The sequence below is a fragment of the Coturnix japonica genome, chromosome 2 (genome assembly GCF_001577835.2).
Source record: "Coturnix japonica isolate 7356 chromosome 2, Coturnix japonica 2.1, whole genome shotgun sequence".
In the NCBI taxonomy this organism is placed as follows: Eukaryota; Metazoa; Chordata; class Aves; order Galliformes; family Phasianidae; genus Coturnix; species Coturnix japonica.
Window position 1 is genome coordinate 35,436,993 of NC_029517.1, and position 8,649 is coordinate 35,445,641.

The 8,649-nt window shown below is 37.4% G+C and overlaps 1 long non-coding RNA gene across 1 annotated transcript; it reads right to left on the reverse strand.

The window, feature by feature from the left end:
* On the reverse strand, positions 1–7,170 carry LOC107309255. Its single transcript, XR_001553135.2, has 4 exons — positions 6,634–7,170; positions 4,888–4,953; positions 1,382–1,454; positions 1–823 (listed from the first exon to the last, which is right to left on the reverse strand). It is a non-coding gene; the product is annotated as an uncharacterized LOC107309255 (long non-coding RNA).
* Between the last annotated feature and the right edge of the window lie 1,479 nt (positions 7,171–8,649).

Consider the following 8,649-nt stretch of genomic DNA (forward strand, 5'->3'; position numbering starts at 1 on the left):
AACACTCAAAAAAATTATGAGTTGAAGGTGTCTAAAACTGGATATGATATGGAAGATTAATTGAAGCTCTCAACACTCTCATTAAAACTCTCATATATGTGTGTTGAATGCAGTAACAATGGTGTTGTAACTAAACAAAACAAACAAAAACTTAGGCAACTGTGCAAATGAATACCATACCATCTTAGAAGGCATATGGACAATAGGATCAAATAAAAACCAAAAGCAACCTGCAAAAATTGCGACTAAATATTTATTGTATATTAGTATGGTCAAAGAGCTGAGTTATTCTTGTATCTTTGCTGGAGATTTATTGTTCTATGTGGTTTTTAAATGCTTATGAAGAAATAATCACAGGCCTGAGGAGATTATAATCTAAAGCTCAGGAAAAAAAGGCAGACTATAGGACAAGTGCAGCATGTTTGAGGTATACCATCATAATTACCAAATTCCAAAGATGAAGCACAATCAATACCTGTCCTTAAACCATCTCTGTTGTGATGCCCTCAAAAGACATTTCAGTGTAAACAAAACAGTGATGTCACCATTCTTACAGTCACTTACTTCAATCATTACAGGTTTAGATGAGTAAAGTAGATTTGAAAGGCGTACAGCAAGTCAAGGCAGGTTTCTTAGGAAATAAAATCACTTCCCTTTCATTTTCTCTCCTCCTTTCTCTTGTCTCTAAAAGATCGATTATCCTTATGTTTCTTTGTTCTCCCGCATGAAGATAAATACACATCTTAAATCTGTTGTGTTTGAGGAATTATAGCTTTCAATAACAACTTTAAGTGTAGGGAAATTTGTTTCAGTTTCAGTGTATCTTTGGGGAAAAAAAAAAGAGAGAGAAAAAAAAATGTGCAGCTTAATCATTTTCAAGTGTGTCACAATACTTAAATCATTATAGAGTTCTGACAATGAGTGTTTTACTTGCTTTGGTGAACAGAGACTGGCCATTTTAGAATGCACGGCCACATAGCATATGAAAGGTCTCCAACAAACTACCAAACATCTTCACTGTGTGTCCAGCTGTTTTGGTATCTTTATTCCTCTTTAGTATTAGCTCTTCTCATAAATACCTGACGGTAATTTAAACAAGGATTTTGTCAATTGACAATAGCAATAGAAGGCTTTACAGAAGGTTTTCAGTTATATATCAATACATATGGAATAAATATGCAGCTGATTTTTAACTATATATATATATATATATATATATATATATATATTTCTACTCTTTTCCTTCTTATTTACAATATCTAAATGTAAGACATTCCAGTCTCTAATACAGAAAAGCAGTGAAATAAAACCCCAGACTTAATTATATGTTTATTTGTTCCTGGTTTAGATGATCAGCTCAGCATCACCATGTCCATCTTACCAGCAGAAAAGGCCTTAGTGACATTTCACCTTCACATCATTTTGCTCTGCAGCAGCCATAATCTTTGGTCTGTCTGTGGGACACAGAAAAGAATGGATGTTTAACTTAAAAGACAGCATTTGCACAGTTTAGGGTAGATGAAGTTTCTAGACAACACTAGTATGAAAGTCTAGGGATCCATTTTGAGACAGGTCTGGGGCAATCTTGAGAAAGTAAGAAAGTACTCCTTTTAGGCCAGACCTTGAAGTAGTCCTTAACAGTGCTAGCATGTAAATGCCTGCAGTAGGAGAGAACTCTTCCAAGAAGCTCTTTCAAATCCTGTGGTATAACACGTTTCACATCTGCACTTGTTCCTTGTTGTCAGTATAGGTTCACTATGCAATATTTTAACCTCATGTATGCAAGCCATCGAATCATCAAAAAAATTAGCACCCTTTATTACAGCAGTAGCTACCCTAAGGTTTCGAGTTGAAATTCTAACTCTTTTGTCAGCCAAGGATGAATATTAAAGATTAGTCAGCTTTTATATATATATATATATAGGTATATATATCTTTTTTTCCCCCACATGCATAGAATAATGATAAAAAATAAATAAAGAAGATATTTATACATCCTAGGTTCCAGGTAGTTGAGGTAAATTGTGCAATATGGGACACTAAATCTCATTTCCCATAAGGCTCTTTAGATGATCCTGCTCTTCCCACACAATTTCTCTTCCATCACCCCAGGGAGTTTAATCATAGCTGTTGTGATGAAAAGCCAACTTCTAAATGAGTTTGGACACCCTCTGGACTCAGTTCCAAAACGCCCGATTAACTACATGTCAATTATTTAAATAATAAATGTCTTCAGAGTTGACATTTCTGCCTTACAACATCATACTGTGAGGACTTCACGCAAGATTTGGTGAGTATACCTTTAAAAATGCATTAGCATCATTTTCCTTTCTTTCAGTAATCAGTGTAAATACACAAGTGTATCAATAGATCTATTCTTCACTCAGCATACTATCAATATGTTAACTTTTGTTTCCAAAATACTGTATAACTGGGCTAGAAAAGATATATATATTAAAAGACATTATATTTCTGTAATCATGACTATCCTGAAGTATATTTGCTGTGTGCAGAGTTTTCAAACCACTGTTGTGGTGTTTACTTTCCAATCAGCAACTAAGCCAGAATATATTTCTAGATTTGAGGTATCTTAGCTTTTGAGAAGATGGGTACATAGGGACAGATAATGGCTACACATTGAAGTCACAATCCTTTAATATTTAAATAAATTATTATAGTAAAGCAAATTATAAAATATTATCTAATTATAGCTTGAAATGAAGTGTTATACTGAATATTATTGCGTCTGTTATAGCTTGCCATTTCCAGCTCATACCAGGATATATACAGGGATAACACTATCTGCTTCTATTTTCTACCCAAGAGTTGGGAAACCTTTATTGCAGATGAGGAATTAAGCAAGAAGATCAGAGAGTTGGCAAGAAGATTTCAGTAAGACACGGATGCAACTCTTTCACTTCAGTACTCCCAAGAGAGAACAGATTTCAGTGTTGATTCTTACTAAGCATAGGAAGGATCGTTAAAAAGGTGTTTGTTGCCAAAGGACATGGCTGATGCAAATATGTTACATGTCCCACTAGACACGGCTATGTGATATTTCGGAGGAAGAAGTGGGTGGCCTACTTTGCTTCCTTCTTCACTTAAAGAGATAGACTAGCTGCATTTATTATCATCCCCACTATCTCTGGTTTTCCCGCTCTGATAGAGGAGCATGGATACAAGGGAACACTTATTTACAAGGCAAATTCACATCTCACATTTCAGTTTGTTGTAATTAACCTTAAGACGACATTGCTGCTAATTAGCTGCATGTATTCCCTAGTGCAAATCAGATTAGGATTTAGTGACGCTGTAACCTCCTCAAGAGGGGATGGCTGTCAAAGTCCCTCGTGTAAATGCTGCCTCTATAAAGTTCAAGACTCTTATCTGAGATTTCTAAAGAACATACAAACATCATCACAACTTATTACAATAAGATTTTCAAGTGAAAAGAAAAAGAATTGATGGCAAATTTGACTGTGTTATTCAGGAAACAAAGGGATTACAACACAAATCCAGAGATTACTGTCTGAGCAAAGACAACTCCTCACAGCTCACCAACAGGTAACGCAAACAAATTACTGCTTTCCAGATCCTTGTGACCCGTTCTTAATGAGAAAAACATTCATCAGGTTGTTCAAAAAGGTGGGATGTCTGCAAAAAATATCTATAGATGTTAGATCACAGGTGTGCAATTCCCTGAACTGTTGTCCAGCTTCACTCTTGTTCTTGTCACTGAGGCCTCTTCCACACTTCTTCTGTTTTCACTAAGGAAATCACCATGGCATAAATCCCACCATGAAGCAACTTTGGACAAAGAAGTTATGAGGGCTAGAGTGAGAAGAAATGAGAGTGGCCAGCTGAGGAAGGCAAGGTACAACACAATCTGTCCAAGTTCTAAATTGCCTGTACTCTGTGCAATTTGTAGATCACTAGTAAATCTAGAAGATGTACTGAGGGAGTTGGCAGTGTGCTTAGAAGCACACTGAAAATGGAAAGTGCTACCTGCACTTTCTGTGCTATGTGACTTAAGTTCTTCTAATATTCATGAAAGTACTGAACTGTAAGTAAATGCTATCCAGGACAATTGTTCTGTCAACAAATGGAACACATGTTCCTGCAGCACTCTGGTAACTGAGCAGGAGTCAGATTACATCACATCAGCCAGCTGGGAAGCTAAGTTTTCCCTTGTGATTGTGAACCAAGTTGTTTTTGGCAAGATACAAATAGCTGTGTCCCTGACAGACATCTAGGCACTGAATTTCCAATTATGGAGAAGTTGCATTTAAGACTTTCAAATCTGAATTATGGACTTCACCTTAATTCAGCAACTATTGCGAAACAATTTGCCTGTCAAGTTGCAGACAGATCTGGAAAACAGTATTGTGTAAAAGTCCAGCAACGGTTTGCTATTCTGCACACTCTTGTCTAGCAAAGAATTAAAACTATTGAGTGAGACCACCTGGATTTTCAGCATTGGTAAAATGTGGCTATTTTTTGTCAGATGTGCCTTGTTTTGTTTTTTCTTTCACTGATCAATTGATATTAGGATTAGGAAAAGATTTACAAGACACCAATAATTATTTACATCTTTTAAACTGGACTACCTGTCCCAAAATACTTTGTAACTCTACGTTATGTTAGTGAACAAACTGACAGGTATGCCAAATGAGTTACTGCACATACTCAAAAACTTAAGAAAATCTAAGTTCTTTACTTAGTGCACATGTGAGAATTTAGACTTCAAATAGCCAAACTTGGAAGAAATTAGGAACCTCTCTTGAAATTAACTCAAGACCTCATTTCAAGTCAGATCTCATACCAAACTCACGCTTATTTTGTTTACAGTTGTGTTCTCTATAGTATTCCCAGCATGAAGTACTAAACCTGTTCTCCTCCGCCAGGTACTCATGGCAGGACACATGCCTGGTTTGGGCTCATTGTTCAGGATACCTGCAAGAAGAAACGTACCATAGTAACAACTGCTGGATCAAATCATGGTTCTTTATGTTCCATATTCTACTTCTGACACCAGCCCAAAGCAGAGTCTTAGCAAAAGAAGATACATGTACGTAGGAAATAAAACAGTTCTAGTATAATCTTTCTCCTAACACATCCTTCCAGTTCTCATTAGCCAGTGCAGAGGTCTCTTACTCTGAAGGTTGTATTCTGACCACCCTGCTCAAGAACTGCCAGTATACAAATTGACCTTGACTTGTATTTGAATTGACTGATATTTTTGCTGAGCCAACTGCCTTTTGTTTATAAATTCACTGCCTTGTAACTGAAGAAGTATGAGCTCCCAATTAGGTTTTAAGAAACAGCCAATATCCATTTCTCATTAACTTTCAACATATTGCACTTCATCTTCTAACCCTCTGTCATTTCATTCCTCCAATTAAGTGACTAGCTTTTCTTGAGGACAGAGGTGACCAATGGGGCTTGGCCACTACAGACTCTCATCTGCACAAAATTCACTCTGTAGCACTAAGCCAATTCCTACATCTCCAGCTGTGCTGTACTATGATGTGGAATATTGACAGCAACATTACAAAACCATGACAGAAGAACATATTGATCTGTAAGTAGAAGGCATAGAAAAAGGCCAATACTGTGTTTGCCATTCTCTCATTCTTCCCTGGACAATAAATATGCTGAGCAGAAGTCTTCCTTACTAAAGATTTGCAGCTTTACAAGTCATTTTAGCTACCTGGCTTCACCACACCTGTATCAATGTGTCTATGTTACACCCTAAGCAACAGTAGCATATCCTCCCAAAAGCACACACAAGCAGAAGAGGAAAAACAAACAAACAAACAAAACAGATATCTTCATATAGATTACAGAGAATTCTGCCTTCACTCTGAGCTGATCAGATGTGAGGCCTTTCTGAACTGAGAACCACATTGGTGTGCTAGCATGGCACTCTGATAGTTCTGATCACTTCTCAGAGTAACAGTCCATATAGACATACTCTAAGACAGTTGCCAATGTTTTCTCTCTTGTTTGTATTTTAAGGAAATGGCCATTTACAGCCAGGAAACAGTTATTTCATTCCGTCCCAATTTCTGGATTTAAAATAGATTTATTTAGCAAACTTCAGGAGACTCCTTTCAGTTTAAAACTGCCACTACCTTGCTGACTTTGAAGACAGCAGGCACCATCACTTGTTTGGTATTCCAACTTATCTCCACATTAGTTTTTGTCTTAACCTTTCATTTGTATTATTCTGGCAAAGCAAAAGTACTCAGAGACAACTCTTTTTATCTTCATCTCTGTACTATGGATTTGAGTGCTTTTGGTAATTTCACTCATAATCACTCCTGCTTAAACTTACATTTACATCAGCAAATGTAGAAATCAGGTTTGCACATTTAGTTTTGACTCAGTACAACCAGTATCTGCAACATACTTTATGTTCCATCATTGCAAGGTACAATAGGAACATAAAGTCTTGCCATCATTATGCAAACTTATTGCCCTTTATATTATAAAGTTATTATGATAGATACAGAGAAACACATTCCAGAACCCTTGCATAGTAAAACTGTCTGCATAAACAAAGTATCTAGGATTTGATTTCTCAGAGTAAATATACATAATAATAACATTGTTAGGGCCTCTAGCACTTACATTCTCCAAGATATTTCAGTGTTACTGGTGTGTTGCAGTTCAATAATAAATTAGCTCTTCGCCTTCTTCTCTATTACAGTTTTATTTGAAAGAAAAACAAAACAATATTAAAAAATCATCATTTATTCAATACTAACATCGCTTCAGCAAAGCTCTGCTCCAATCTTCCAGCACAGGATGTGGCTTTCTTTGTTTAAGCTTCTAAAGTAGGTCATATAGAAACTTATTAGAATCTATATCACACACCCAAAACCCTGTATAAGCTCTAAGCTCTGCGAAGTGTAACACAAACCAAAGATAGAAGGTTGTAGCTAGAAATAAAATGCCAAACATAATCTTCATGATTTGCCAAGAAAACTGTAGATAAAAATAAAGCTTGGAGGTTAACTCTAATACTTGGCTGTAGGAAAGCTTACTTTGCTGAGGACTAGAGTTTAGAATAACTCCCCGAAGAACTCTGGCACTGCTCAGAGCCGACTGCAAGGACTTATGTTATTTAGAAAACAATTCATTGCAGAGCCAGAATTATTAGCTTAGGAGAACATATTTGGCTTTCTCTCTTTCCATTTTTTATCTGGAATAAAATTATTTTGCCAATAGTATTTTTGGAGAAGTCCCATAGTGTGAATGAAGAAAACTCCTTCAAAAGACAGCTTTGTGACAGCAGTGATAAATTCCATCAGAGTCTCAGAGCAGGAACAACAGTGATCAAACACTTCTGACTGCTACATAACCAGAGGGAAAAGATTTTTCCTTCTACAAAGCTACACCCAGAATATCTCAAGCAGCTTATTATATCACTGCCCTCTCAAAATGTCGAGGCCAGGGACAAGTTGCAATCTTGCTTCTTATGGCTACAACTAAGTTTTGAGTTCTGTTGTATATGGGAGTACGCCCAACAATTTATTTCCACCGCTGAAGTATTCTGTTCAAAACTAGTCCCAGAAAACAAGATCGTATCAATTGTTTGCAGAGCTCATAGCAATATGCTCATAAGTAGTGATACTCCTTGCCTTACACCTATTACTTCTCACTCTGCTTCTGAAGGCTGTTGTGTGATCCCATGGTTGGGCAGTTTTCTCTGGAATCTGGGCTGCTGCAGTCCTGCTCCCCTCTGCACACTATCATTTCCCTCTCTTGTGCTAGCACTGCTGCTTCTGCAGCTACACAGTGAGCCAGCTCAGGGAATTAAGGCAGTTGAAAATCAGTCGGAGTCAAGTTTTGACAGGCTTGGTCCCCCAGTACATCAGCTGCTGCAGAAATACACCTTTAGTCTCATCTCCAGTTCAACCATCACATCAGACTCTTCTGTCCCACTATTAAATCTTTGAACAGGAATCTTTTGCTTTCCCCTTGCAGCATCTCACATTTAGCAGAAGCTTTCCATCAGCATTCCCTTAGCTATCGTATTCTTCTGCCAGTCTCCCTGCAATTAATATGGGTGAAACTGTTGACCTGCCATGACGATTTTCTATAAACATGGATCAAAAGCATCCCTTTGGTTTACTTATCCTGCCCATTTGCAAGACTTGTTTATGTGACTGTACTCTCTGAAGCACAGGCTGTGTCTGTGCTAGATATTGTACAAGTACAGAACAAAGCTGGAGATGTGATGTAATAAAAATGACATATCCTAGATCCAATAAAGGGCAAAGCAGTCATTCTCAGACAGTGAGCTGTGCACATCAATAACAATACCCTCGGTGACCATACCTATTGCTATTGCCAATACTCGTAGTGATTCATAGCAAAAAATAAATAAAGATAAATAAATAAATGAGTTGTGAAGTACACAACAGTTGTGCTACTGCTGGGTTGGACACCGCTACATTATGCATGCTCACAGTGTCTGGATTTCCACTGTCTAGCCTGAAGGAGAGAAACATATGGATTGTCATGATGCTCAGCAAAGAGCAAAAGGGCTGCATGATGAAAAGGCACTCTAGCCACTGCAGCTGCCAGTGATTTCAGCAGCAGCATCGTGCCCCAAGCCAGCAGGCCTTGCTATACAAGAGA